Source organism: Narcine bancroftii, chromosome 1 (genome assembly GCF_036971445.1).
Source record: "Narcine bancroftii isolate sNarBan1 chromosome 1, sNarBan1.hap1, whole genome shotgun sequence".
In the NCBI taxonomy this organism is placed as follows: domain Eukaryota; kingdom Metazoa; phylum Chordata; class Chondrichthyes; order Torpediniformes; family Narcinidae; genus Narcine; species Narcine bancroftii.
Window position 1 is genome coordinate 431,661,733 of NC_091469.1, and position 15,146 is coordinate 431,676,878.

General features: G+C 43.1%; 1 protein-coding gene across 9 annotated transcripts in view; it reads left to right on the forward strand.

The window, feature by feature from the left end:
* Positions 1-15,146, forward strand: part of LOC138751657 (triple functional domain protein) — a 470,729-nt gene that overhangs the window by 133,290 nt on the left and 322,293 nt on the right. The window lies entirely within an intron of this gene.

Below are 15,146 nucleotides of genomic sequence, written 5' to 3' on the forward strand. Positions count from 1 at the left end.
TGTTCCTGCGAGAAGTTTATTCCTGTGGAGACAATGGGGGGTGGCTGAGGTAAGCAGAAGGGTTGATTGTAGTTCAATTGTGAAAAGTCAGATAGGGGTTTGACAGGAGAGAGATTTTGTAGCGTTCAGCCTTGCCTGCATAAAGTGCCGTGATTGTGTAGATGTTAGCAGTGAAGCCACATGGTGCTGTGTATAAACTTTAACTTGCTGATGGAGCATGGTGTTTGCGGCAGCCATAACAATGGCAGGAAGGACCTGGGTGCACGGAGGGAGCCCCTGGGCTACGGGGTCTAAATTAACTGAAAAATATGCCACCGGTCTCTGTACATCCCCATGATATTGTGTCAGAACCGCTGTCACACATTCCTCTTTTAAGTTAACAAACAGCTGAAATGGACAGTCATATAGCGGGCGTCCCACAGCTGGTGCAGAGCCTAGGGATGTTTTTAGTGCCCGAATGGCAGCTGCTTGCTCTGTTATGAGGGACAGTTTGCGTGGGGCATTCTCAGAAGCAAATGGGGATAGAAGTTTTGTGGATAAGGCAACGTTGGGAATCCATTGTCTACAGAAGTTTACAAGTCCTAAAAATACTCGCATTTGCTTCATTGACTCAGGTTGGGGGAACTGGGTAATTGGTTCCAGGTGACTTTAGGTGAGTCGTCTTTCTTTGGCACTTAGTTTTATGCCTAGGAATTTTATCTCCCTTTGTCCTTTGGAAACTTTCCTTTCTGGGATTACATATCCCCAGTTGTGTAATGCCTTCAGTAGAGCGACAGTGTCTTCCTTGTTCCGATCCTCTCCTGTACTCGCAAGTAGCAGGTCGTCAACATATTGAATGATAGTAGATGTCCTTGGAAGTGACAAGTCTGACAGTTGTCCCTGTAAAACTTGTGAAAACAGTGTTGTTGAATGCACAAATCCTTGCGGTAAGCGGGTCCATGTGGACTGCTGACCCTCGTAGGAGATGGCAAAGAGGTTTTGGCTGTCTTTGTGTAGTGGAATAGCAAAGAAGGCATGCTGAAGGTCCACCACAATAAAGACGCAGGCATCTGGGGGTACCAGGCTCAATATGGTTGCTGGGTTAGGGACAATCGGATGCAAGGGGGCCACAAAGCCGTTTACTGCCCGCAGGTCCTGTACCAGGCACCATTTGGTTCTCCCTGGCTTTGGCACCGGGAATATAGGAGTGTTGCATGGTGATTGGCAAGGGACTAGGATTCCTTGAGCTACGAAGGATTTTACAAGTGAGCAGATTCCCTCCTCTGCCTCCGACTTAAGTGGATATTGTGGAATGGACAGTAGCTTCACCGAGGGCTTTAAGAGTATCTCAACAGGTATGCAGTTAATTTTCCACACCTCGTATGGGGATGCGGACCATAGTTGTTCTGCGATGGCGAACCACATAGAACGTAGTTGTAAATTGAGCAGAGCTGGGGGGGTAAGTATGCAGCACTGTGGTGTTCCAGTACTGATTGAGATTGTGGGGAAGATCCCAGTTTTTGGAGTTAGCTGATCATTTTTGCAGGGATGATAGTGTTGAATGCTGAACTTTAGTCAATAAGGAGCATCTTGATATATGTGTCTTTGCTGTCCAGCTGTTCCAGGGCTTTGTGTCGAGCCAGTGAGATGCCATCTGACTGAGACCTGTTGCTGTGGTGGGCAAATTGGAATGCTCAGACAGGAGCTGATATGCTTCAACAGCAGCTTCTCAAAACACTTCATCACAGTGGATGTAAGTGTCATTGGTTCGTTGTTGTCATTGAGTATAATCTCCTCAGTCTCCCATAAGATTAAAATATAATGTTCACATGAATGCACACATATACAAGGATATCACTGAAAAATTCTATATTTTCAAACTAGGTTATTGCTTATTTCTAGAACTACAATCAACTGGCAAAAGCTGCTTAAATGAATAAGGGAAACAAGAAAGTCTGCAGATGCTATCTCGGCTGCACCATTTCATCAGATGCAAGGATCGACAATGAGATAGACAACAGACTCGCCAAGGCAAATAGCGCCTTTGGAAGACTACACAAAAGAGTCTGGAAAAACAACCAACTGAAAAACCTCACAAAGATAAGCGTATACAGAGCCGTTGTCATACCCACACTCCTGTTCGGCTCCGAATCATGGGTCCTCTACCGGCACCACCTACGGCTCCTAGAACGCTTCCACCAGCGTTGTCTCCGCTCCATCCTCAACATCCATTGGAGCGCTTACACCCCTAACGTCGAAGTACTTGAGATGGCAGAGGTCGATGGCAGAGGTCGACAGCATCGAGTCCACGGTGCTGAAGATCCAACTGCGCTGGATGGGTCACGTCTCCAGAATGGAGGACCATCGCCTTCCCAAGATCGTGTTATATGGCGAGCTCTCCACTGGCCACCGTGACAGAGGTGCACCAAAGAAAAGGTACAAGGACTGCCTAAAGAAATCTCTTGGTGCCTGCCACATTGACCACCGCCAGTGGGCTGATAACGCCTCAAACCGTGCATCTTGGCGCCTCACAGTTTGGCGGGCAGCAACCTCCTTTGAAGAAGACCGCAGAGCCCACCTCACTGACAAAAGGCAAAGGAGGAAAAACCCAACACCCAACCCCAACCAACCAATTTTCCCTTGCAACCGCTGCAATCGTGTCTGCCTGTCCCGCATCGGACTTGTCAGCCACAAACGAGCCTGCAGCTGACGTGGACTTTTTACCCCCTCCATAAATCTTCATCCGCGAAGCCAAGCCAAAGAAAAAAAAAGTAAAAATACACAGAAATGCTGGAGAAACTCAGCCGGTCTCACCATCCATAGGAGTTAAAAATATTGTGCCTCCCAATTTCACCCAAATGAACTACACCACCAGTATGTTCTGAATGGCGGGAAAACCAGAGCACCCAAAGGAAACTCACACAGACACGGGCAGAATGTACAAACTCCTTATAGACAGCACAGAATTCAAACCTGGGTCGCTAACAATGCAAGACTAACCGTGCGCCTGTTTTGGGCCTGAGTTCTTTCTTCAAGGAATAAGCAAAGAACAAAAAGGCATCAGAATAAAGACTGGCAGGGGGAGGAGTCCAACCCAACAAAAGGTGTGGATTGGATATGATAAGAGGAGAGGTGAAAATTGATTTTTGGCTCTGTGAAAGGAGACCGAGGGAAAAGGGAAGAGAGAGGTGGAGAGAGCCAGAGCTGAGGAAAGGCGATGGGAAAGAAGTCGGGGTGAGTGGGGGTTTAACGGAAGCTGAATAAGTTGATGTTAATGCCATCTGGTTGAAGGGTGTCCAGATGGAAGATGAGATGTTGTTCCTCCAAATTGCAGGTGGTCTCAGTCTGACACTAGCAGTGCATGAGACCATGGAGAAACATCAGCAAGGGAATAGGATAAGGAATTGAAATGGGTGACCACTGGGAGATCCATGTATTGCGATGGACAGAGCTAAGGTGCTAAACAAAGCAATCTCCCAATAGTTTGGGGCCTCAAATCATGATGAGGGAAGATGTGTGGGCACAAGTGGAGCATCTCCTGTGGTCACAAGGGAAGATGCCAAGGTGAAAGGAGTGGACAAGGGAGACATGGAGGGAGCACTCCCTGCAGGGAGGAGAGGGAACTATGTGTCTGGTGGAGGAATCACATAGGAGATGGCGGAAATGGCAAAGGATGAAATGTTGGACACAGAGGCTGGTGGGGTGGTAGATGAGGACAAGAGAAATCCTGTCCTTGTTACGCGTGGGGATGGAGTGGGCCAGGGCAAAGGTGCCAGAAATGGACAATATGCAGGTGAGGGCCAAGTTGATGGTAGTAGAGGGAAATCCATGTTGTTTGAAGAAGAAGGACATCTCTGATGATCTTGCATGGAAGACCTTGTCTTGTGAGCAGATGCGCGAAAATGGAGGAATTGAGAGAAAGGAATGGAATCCTTCATGGGGAAAGGGTGTGAAGAGTTGCAGTCGAGGTAGGTGTGGGAGTTAGTAGGTTTGTAGAAGACATCTGACAAGATTTTGTCTCCTGAGATGGAAACAGAGATCAAGGAAATGGAGAGTTTTGCTCAATGGGTGGCACGGTTGGCATAGCAGTTAGCACAACAAATTTACAGCGCCAGCGATCAGGACCAGCATTTGAATCCCGTGTTGTGTGTAAGGAGTTTGTATGTTCTCCCCTTGTCCACGTGGGTTTTCCCCAGGAAGTTTGGTTTCCTCCCACATTCAAAAAGTATTGGGCGTGTCAGTTAATTGGATGTAAATTGGGTGGCGTGGACTCATGGGCTGAAATGGCCTGTTACTGTGCTGTATTTCTAAATTTAATTTAAAGATGGACAAAGTGAATTTAAAGTCAGGGTGGAAGTTGGCAGCAAAGTGAATAAAGTTGATGAGCTCATCATGTGTGCGTAAGGCAGCACCAAAGTAGTCCAATAGCAGTAGATATTGCTGATTGCTGGCGATACTGTTTGATTTCTGGGGAAATTGAATTGGGAATATCACTGAATTAAGTGGAAAATTGACCCTTTGCATGATGATGAATCACAAATTGGGTGGAGAGCTATTGAACAAATTATTTTGTGCATAAAAGAACTATATTATCAAAATGGAAAAAAAAAAGAGTTTTTACTTTTTCCAGAGATGCTGACATCTAAATTTTGGTCAGTAATGCTAATGCATTTAGAGATCTATGGTTGAAATGTCTTTAAAATTAATATTCCCATTTGAAGAACATAAATCTGAACGGCCTCCTTCCTTCCTGCAACTAGCCCCTCCTAACATAAATCTGAACGGCCTCCTTCCTTCCTGCAACTAGCCCCACCTAACATAAATCTGAATGGCCTCCTTCCTTCCTGCAACTAGCCCCTCCGAACATAAATCTGAACGGCCTCCTTCCTTCCTGCAACTAGCCCCTCCTAACATAAATCTGAACGGCCTCCTTCCTTCCTGCAACTCGCCCCTCCTAACATAAATCTGAACGGCTTCCTTCCTTCCTGCAACTAGCCCCTCCTAACATAAATCTGAACGGCCTCCTTCCTTCCTGCAACTAGCCCCTCCTAACATAAATCTGAACGGCTTCCTTCCTTCCTGCAACTAGCCCCTCCTAACATAAATCTGAATGGCCTCCTTCCTTCCTGCAACTAGCCCCTCCTAACATAAATCTGAACGGCCTCCTTCCTTCCTGCAACTAGCCCCTCCTAACATAAATCTGAACGGCCTCCTTCTTTCCTGCAACTAGCCCCTCCTAACATAAATCTGAACGGCCTCCTTCCTTCCTGCAACTTGCCCATCCTAACATAAATCTGAACGGTCTCCTTCCTTCCTGCAACTAGCCCCTCCTAACATAAATCTGAACAGCTTCTTTCCTTCCTGCAACTAGCCCCTCCGAACATAAATCTGAACGGCCTCCTTCCGTCCTACAACTAGCCCCTCCTAACATAAATCTGAACGGCCTCCTTCCTTCCTGCAACTAGCCCCTCCTAACATAAATCTGAACGGCCTCCTTCCTTCCTGCAACTCGCCCCTCCTAACATAAATCTGAACGGCTTCCTTCCTTCCTGCAACTAGCCCCTCCTAACATAAATCTGAACGGTCTCCTTCCTTCCTGCAACTAGCCCCTCCTAACATAAATCTGAACGGCCTCCTTTCCTGCAACTAGCCCCTCCTAACATAAATCTGAACGGCCTCCTTCCTTCCTGCAACTTGCCCCTCCTAACATAAATCTGAATGGCTTCCTTCCTTCCTGCAACTAGCCCCTCCTAACATAAATCTGAACAGCTTCTTTCCTTCCTGCAACTAGCCCCTCCGAACATAAATCTGAACGGCCTCCTTCCTTCCTGCAACTAGCCCCTCCTAACATAAATCTGAACGGCTTCCTTCCTTCCTGCAACTAGCCCCTCCTAACATAAATCTGAACGGTCTCCTCCCTTCCTGCAACTAGCCCCTCCTAACATAAATCTGAACGGCTTCCTTCCTTCCTGCAACTAGCCCCTCCTAACATAAATCTGAACGGCTTCCTTCCTTCCTGCAACTAGCCCCTCCTAACATAAATCTGAACGGCCTCCTTCCTTCCTGCAACTAGCCCCTCCTAACTTAAGTTACTGATAGCAATCTCTAGACATTGACAACTTTGTGCATGCTTCCCAACTGTTAATATTTTAATTCCTTAATGAAATCTTAGCAAAGCCAGAATAGATGGAAGTGGAATTGAACTAGTTAGCTCTTTTTTTTAGTTGACATAGATGCAAATGGCCACATGGGCTCCTTCCTTGTTGCAGTCTTTTTGTCCATGTACCTTAACAAATGCTGCAGACTGATGTCGGAAGAGGCCTGCAATCAGGTCAGCTGTTATCACATCTCACCCATGCATTGTCCAGGAAGATTAAGAGCTTGCTAAGTGATTGAGTTCATTGATTACTTTGAGTACTTCCAGAGCATTATGAAGTTTAAGATTTTGGGAGAAAAAAAATTAAATGACATTTAATAAGCTGCTTACTGATGCAGTGCAGCTGCTTCAGCCATTCAGCGCTGGACTACACTTGATCTGTATTGTAAATCACAACAGAATTGGCACCATAAATAATCATACCAGTCCATTCATGTATGTCTGCATCCTCAGCATAAAATGAGGCTGATGTCATCTATTTAAACTCGGCTCTCTGCAAAGAAGGTTATATCCATGACAATTAGTGCAGTGGTTGTAGTGAAAATTCTCTGCAGATCAGAGATGCACTACACCGACAGGACTGATGTTAACATGATCAATCAGCATGAAAATATTTTTCTGCTATAATGGGAGTGAAATTTCAATCTGTTAAATTGAGCACTCCTGATTCTCAGCAGAATTGCAGTTTTTAGTAGTAGGCACTAAATCTTACTAAAATGTGAAAAAAGAACAAACATTTGAATTTTTTTGTACCCATGTGACTAGATTAATACATTGGCACAAAGGATTAATTAATGTTCCATGAATTTCTTAAATATAACATCTACACACCTATTAATTGAGATCTTACATTTATATTTTTAGACCAGATGATGAGGAATGACTTCCTCTGGTAGGGGAATCTAAAGCCAGGAATGATTCTTAAATATTAGAACTTGGCTTGTAATAGGTTTTTACCCATGATGTTCAAAGTTCATATGTTCAATGCAGATGTATCATTTTTTAAAAAATTACATGATTACATGAAGGGACATGTATCAAAACTGGATAATTGGCTTGGAGGTATAACTCAATTACAATTGTTATGAACCTGGGACATTTTTTAAAAAAAGTATATTTGGGATCTGTCTCTAATCACAAGGCTTGCTTTTATTACTCATCTCCAATTAAAATTATTTTAAAAAATACCTGATCTTGATGATTTAGCTCCTTGAATCACAGCATCCTTTCTGGAAAAGATAAACCCAGAGTGCTGTGGAAAAGAGCAGTCCTGGAGATCAAGTACTGACAATATATTTCCAAGTCAGGACCAGTTTGTTTGCCAGTTTGTTCCACATGGCCACTATCCTCAGAGTGAACAGCTTTCCCTTCATGCTCCTAAATCCCATCACCCTGTGATGGACACAGAAGACTCCAAAACCCAGCAGCAATAGAAATTCACCAAGACAAATGGTTACTTCAACAAAAGTTATTTTTAATTTTCTTTAAACATAAAAACAGGATCAAACTTTAACTTATTACTATTAACTTAACCCCCTTCTAATTCTAAGCGCACATATATGTAATGTGTATAAGTTCAGAAAGGTTCTTTGATTCATTGTCCAATCTCATTTCTCACTCCTCCAAGCTCTCCGGAATCAGACAGTTCTTATACTGTTACATAGAATTTACCAGGCTTTGGTGCTTGAAAGGTAATTGGTTCTTGTTGGTTTTCAGAGAGAGATTTGTTGCTCATTGGACACACACAAACTGATTCCTTCCGATCAGCCACTTCAGTGCCTTTCTGAAGAAACTTGCCACATCAGGGTTTTCCAGATGATAAACTCTTTCTTTCATGTCACCACCAGATTTCCTTTTCTGTTGCCCTTATCTCAGGAAAAACATTATACAGCCATCCATCTCCTCTTGCATGGACCACAAGGGCTTTGAACAGGCTGAACTCAGAACTCACAACCTGTCTTCAAAATTTATTCCTGTTTTTCAAAACAAAGAGGGATTTCAAACAAGCTTCCAAGAGCCACTGCCGAAAACCTGCACTCTCTCTCTCTCTCTTAAAGAAAACCTGTTTGGTCTCCTCTCTCTCTGCTTGCAAAACCACATGACCTTCTTGGAACAGCAAACTGCATTCAGACAGATTGCAGCACTGGACCCCAATCTTCTGAATCTGTTCAACTGTTTGATTTCCAAAACAATAATCCATTACTCCTTAGCATGTCTAATTAACACCTACTTGTGAAGTCCTTCAGCAAAGCAGTTCTATTGTCTTTAAAAAGGCACTGGGTGCCTGGACTGTCTGGCTTGAGCAGAGCTCTCGCATTTTAAATGTGTTGTGAGATGTTTGTGTGTGTTTGTTTGTGACCTACACTAAAAAAACACTATTTATCTCCTATAAAACATAACTATATACAATAAAAAATTAACATAATCCATCACAACACTGCTTTTACAGTTATGCCCATTTGTCTTAGACTCTCTTCCTCTCAGAAGCACACTGTCACTATTCATCTTACCTATGCCCATCATGATTTTATAGAGCTTAATAAGATCCCATACAGTAGGACTAGTTTTTTTTCCAGTCTCTCAAGGTAATTCAATTTCCCTAGTCTTCTGCATCCTCTCCAAATTATAATATCCTTCTTATAGTTAGGGAATCAAAACTGCACACAATAATCCAAGTGTAGGCTCACCACTATCTTGTATAATTTCAACATGACATGCCAGCACTTGAATTTAGTTCTGTGACCAATGAAGGCAAGCATCATGAACATGCTCTTCACTACTGTGTCTATATACACTATTTACCTGCACCCCAATTTCCCTCAGCTTCATAACTCCCTTCAGGGCAATGCCATTAACAAAGTAAGTACTGCCCTGATTCAGTTTACCCAAATGGAGCACCTTGTACTTCTGAGTTTAACTGTATATGACATCCTTAGTCCAGTTCCCATCTGATCTTGATTTCATTGCAAATGCAAGTGACCTTCTCAGTCCACCATTGGACATATTTTCTTAACATATACAAATGTACAAAAAAGAAAAATAAATGGTGGAGATGCCAGAGTTGCTGCAACAGCGACACTACTGCTGGTACGCGGGGAGAGGAGACAGAACTCCTCAGCAGAGTTGTACAGCCCAGTCCAAGTACCAGTGGCTCAGTGCAGGCTTTAAATGGCCTGTTAAAGGAGACGATGGTTGTTTTATTTTAAAATCCTGTGACCATGAGGACTGGGCACAAAATGGAAGCGCCTGTGTTTGGAAGCAACCTCGGTGGGTTGCAGACCCCGGGGAAGTAGAAATCTGGAGCAGAGCACCAGAAAACATGGAGACCACCCCTTGTTTGAGAAGGAGAAGCAAAGGAGACAATCCAAGAGACAGTGACCACGGTGGGGTGGCTGACCAGTGGGGTGCTCTGCAGCTGGAAAAATGTAGGTAGTGTGGTCGGTGTTGGCGACTGCAGGCAACAAACCCACACAGGCTGTGGGCTCCTGGTGACTAGTGGTCAAAGGACTCACACCAGGCTGCCAGCTGCTGGAGACTGGCTTGTCTGGCTGAAGGGTATAGGAACCAGAATGCGAGAGGATGCCGAGGGTGGTAAGGGATCCCTAGGGCCCTTGGGTGCTGAACACTTCCTGTTCGTCGAAAGTTTGGATCTGGACCTTGGGTTATTGATAGTTTGAACTGAAGTCTGTGTGGCTTCAGAGACTAAGAATGCATTGGAGCTGAATCCACGAACACCCTTTATAGCAGACTAAATGCAGTTTAATGTAATTTTACTTCTATTTTATTACATGACAATAAAAGAATCACTTGCCTTTCCACAAAAATCCTTGTCCAAATCGTTTATGCTAATTCAAAAGCAAGGATCCTAGTACTGAACTCCAAAGCCCTCTACTGGTCACAGACCTCCGATGTTGAAAAATTGCCCTCTGGAACTACATTCTGATTCTTATCATTGTGCCATTTTTTTTAAATCTAATCACTAATTGGCATCCCATTCCATGTGCTCTAACCTTCCATACCAACATAACATGTGTTTTAGTAAAATCCATATAAATAACATCAACTACCTTGCCCTCGACAAACTACCTTTGTCATCCCTTTTAAAATTTCTATTGTTTGTCAGACATGATTTTCCATGCACAAATCTCCTTAGATTTCTCCTGGCCATTTAAATGTTGATAGAATCTATGTCCCAGAATCCTTTTCAGCAGTTTTTTTATGTGATGGGCCCAGAGGACCCCAAAACCCAGCAGCAGTAGAAATTCACCAAGACAAATAGTTACATAAACAAAAGTTACTTTCAATTTTCTTTAAACATAAAAACAGGATCAAACTTTAACTTAATACTATTAACTTAACCTCCTTCTAATTCTAAGCACACGTGTATGTTCAAAAAGTTCTTTGATTTCACAGTCCAATCTCACTTCTCACAATTTAACTTTTATGAATCTTCACCAGGCTTTGGTGCTTGAAAGGTAAATGGTTACTGCTCAGGAAGGTTCTTGTCAGTTTTCAGAGAGAAATTTGTTGCTCGTTGGACATAAGCTGATTCCTTCCAATCAGCCGCTTTAGTGTCTTGCCGAAGAAACTTGCCCCATCAGGGTTTTCCAGATGATAACCTCTCCTCTAGGTCACCAGAGTTCCTTTTTGTTTCCCTTATTTCAAGTGAAACATTATACAGCCAGTCATCTCATCTTGTATTGACCACAAGGGCTTTGAACAGACTGAACTAAGAACTCACAACCCATCTTCAAAATGGGGTTTTTCCACAAACTTGCCAGCTTGTCCTATTCCAGTCCCTGCTGCTGCTGCTGAACTTAGAACTGAATCTCTCTCTTTCTCTGTCAGAGAAAACCACATGATCTCCTCAGAACAGTAAACTGCATTCAGACAGACTGCGACACTGGACCCAATCTTCTGAGTCTGTTCATCCAATGTTCCACAGTATGTCCAATTAACACCTGCTTGTGAAGTCCTTCAGCAAAGCAGTTTCTATTGTCTTTACAAAGGCACTGGGAGCCTGGACTGTCTGTCTTGAGCCAAGCTCTTGCATTTTAAATGAGATCTGTTTTGAACTGTTTATATTTGTTTGTGACCTAAAAAATACCCACTATTTATCTCCTTTATAAAATATAACACAATTTGTCACATTTACCACTGATGTCAGAGTCTTGTTGTTACCCAGAGCACTTTAAAAACAATGTCACCACATTTGTCATCCTCCAGATCTTTTAAACCTCAGCAATGAGTTAAAAATGTCTATCAAAGTCCCAAATCCCTGCCTTCCCACAATGTTCCCTGATGCACCTATTCTGGACCCTGAAATTTGTGTACCTTGATTTGATCTAAGACTGTTAACACCTCTTCACTGCTGATGCAGATGTAACCCTAACCCAACTTTGATTTTTACCTTCATAAAGCGATGTTGATTGTACTTAATTGTATTATAATGTTCCTAGAACTCCTTCAACTACTTGATGAATTCTGGCATTTTGCCAATAGTCAAACCTTTTTTGAATAAAGGTGAATTCAGTTAGGTCGGACTGCCTTCTTCCATGATTCTAACACTTTATTAATCAACTCCACAATTGTGGCCAAAGTAATTTATGCCTGGGTGTTAAATTTAGCTTTGTCTCAAAGAAAACTGAGTTTTCTTGTGCAAGAAACAGTGTGTAACTGGGAAGGCAGATGGCGGCACAGGACCACTTAAATTTATTTGGCACCATTCTGCAAGACATCAGGCCTCGCTTCTGCAGGATCTGGTTGCGCACATGCCCTTCAGATTTCAGATTTATTATCAGAGTACATCACATACAACCCTTAAATTCCTTTCTCCTGTGGGTGTGACAGATTTACCACTAATTGGTAATGCAAAAATTAAACCACACATGGTGAATATGTAAACAATCAAAAAAACTGTAAATAGATAATGATTGTAAACAAACTGTGCAATATAGGGAGAGCAAATAAAAATCAATAAACTGCGTCAATAATTAGTCCCTGATTGAGTTTGTTGTTGAGGAATATGATGGTAGAGGGATAGCAGCTATTCCTGAACCTGGTGGCGTGAGTCTTGTTGCACCTATATCTCTTTCCTGTTGGCAGCAGCAAGAATAGAGCATGTGCTGGATGGTGATGGTCTTTGATGATTGCAGCTGCCCTTCGACAGCAGCATTCCCTCCAGATGTACTCAATAGAGGGGATGGTTTTTCCTGTAATGTCCTTTTGAAGGGCTTTGCATTCAGGAGTATTTTTCCATACCAGACCATAATGCAGCCAGTCAGCACACTTTCCACCACATATCTATACAAATTTGCCAGAATTTCTGATGTCATACCAAACCTTCGCAAACTCCTGAAGAAGTAGAGACACTGACATGCTTTCTTCACTATGCCGAGACTCCGAGACCAAGACTCCAAAAAACCTACATAGGCTCACCCTCTCCACCTCTGATTCCCCCAATGATCACTGGATTGTATTTCTCTGGTTTTCCTTTCCTGAAGTCAACAATCAGCTCCTTAGTTCTGGTGGCATTGAGTGCAAGTTTATTATTGGTGCACCATTCATCCATGTTCACCTGCAATGCATCACCCTTCTCCCTCTCCATCAAACACTCTCAGGCCAGTACCATGCTCCTGCACCCCAGAGGCAATTCTATTCCCCACCTACAAATGACAGTCATAGCCTTGTCCAGACAAATGAAGCATATGAGTCGTATGATCTCCTTCATCCTCCTCCTTCCTCCATCTGCTGCAGTGATCACCTCTGAGCATACTTATGATTGTGCTTTTTATTTTGCACTGTTGAGAAAAGTTTACTGACATTAAATTTGCACTCTTTATTGTTATTGCTGTTTAATTTTACCTTCGCACTACATTTCTCAGACAAGTGCCGTAGATCTTTAATGAAAATCATTAAATTTTGCCTTAATCTGCCTACCAAGTTACTTTGCCTAAGTGACATAATTGGTTCACGGATAGCTTGGTGACTCTGCTTGTGCCCCCCAGATAGGTAATTCGGTCAGGCTCAGGGAAATGGGGTAGCTTAGTGGTCCACTCAGGCACAAAGTGCTCCTTTTTAATTTCACAAATATTGTGCAGATCACAACAGGCAACAACAGCATCTGATCCTCGACTGGTATTAATATCAAGTCTCTTGGCCAGGCACCTCCAGTGACCTTTGAGATGTCCAAAGGCATTTTTTTTTAACCACCATTCTTGCTGAGCTCAAACATTGATTAAAGGTCCATTGATGTTGATCAAGTGAGTGATGGTTAGTGAACCCCTTTATCAGCCACTTCCTGAAGAGGTAGGCTGGGTCTCCAATTAGATGCTCAGGGACTTCCACACTATTGACAGATGACAGATAAATGTAGATGTATAACTACTTTAAGCACCCTATGACATCTCAAACAATGCTTTCTGGTGACTGTTTATAAAATGATAGCACCTGACCCCTTGTACTTGTTGAAAAATCTCATTTGAAGTAGAGTAAATCACCCATTCTTTCATTTAACAAGCATGTATCTCATTGTCATTGCATCCTGTTTGGTTACACGTGACACGAAAAAAAAAACAAGAGATTGCCTGATCCCCACATACATCACTTGTATAATGGGGAATAGAAACTTACTTAATGTGGGAAGAGGTACCCACCTTGATCTTCGGCCCATCTGTAGATGGATGAGTTGGGTAAAACTCGAGCATCATACGTTCAGCCAGGCCAACCCATCTACACATCTGTGAAGCTGGAATAGCAAGACACAAATGCATTCATTGACATTTGCTGCAGATTAATTGATAATGACAAAAGATTGTCATTCAGTCCGAGATCCTTACCAGAAGCTGTGGTCAACAACAGCTTGAAGAAGAATCGAGTGCCACCTTTTCTGATTGTAGTAGGCTTGAGCATCTTTGAGCATTTTTGGGGGGGTGGGGGGAATGATGGGAACATGTGTGCCAGCAATGGCATCAGCGCACATTGGATATCCCCATTCTGGAAATCCGTTCATTGTCTCCTGAAGATATGCATCACTTGGGAATTGGACATAACATTTGGTTAGGACTGCCCTCAGTGCTCTGGTAACCTGGCATACCAGCACACACACAGTGGAGACACCCACTCCAAAAATACAACTGATGGATCAATATTCATTTGGGGTTGCATACCACCTCAAAGCAACAGTGAGTCTAAACCGAGGTTCCAGAGGCTATTGCCATTTTGCTGCCTTGGCCTCAGATGGGGCTGAATAAGCCCCAATACAAAGTTGAAAGTGTCCCCAGATATACGGAAATGAGTCCGCCACTCCACTTCATCTAAATTGTTGAGGACATTTGACCAGAACACAGGCCTGTGTGGACTTTCTCTCCTTCACTTTCTTCTATTGGTGACCATTGTGAATCGACTCATAATGTCAGCACGCCTGTCTGCCTCAAACTGCTCCCTGCTTTTCTTTAAATTCTCCTCCAACACATTTCTGATCACACGAATGCATTGTTCACATGCATGTGACAATGCATGCATCAAAAGGGTGATTACGACATGGAGAAGATTTGCCTGCATCTTAAGACTGCTATGTTTCATACCCCGCCTCTTTTGCTCCATCAAGCGGGCTTGATATGTGAACAGACACAGTGACCGTGCTTTTTTTCTGCTGTGTGTGAACAGCCAGTCGGGCTTCCAGAGGCAGTTCATCCATACGCCAACTAGGTTTTTTTTTCTGTGTGAAAGGACCTTTTAATTCCGAGGCAAGTACATTCTTAAATAATTTATAAAAGAGATTCAGCAAGTTGACCCATAGGGTAACCGAGTAAGGTCAAAGAAAAGATAAGACCAATGTTCTCTGATGTTTAGAGGAATTTACAGGTGATCTTACTGAAAAATACAAAATGAGGGAGTTTACAGGGAACATGTCTGATGATGTTTTCCCCAGTGGGAGTTTTGAAAGAGAAGCATCAACTCTGGATAAAGGAGGATCCATTCAATACTGAAAATAAGAGCATTTTCTTCC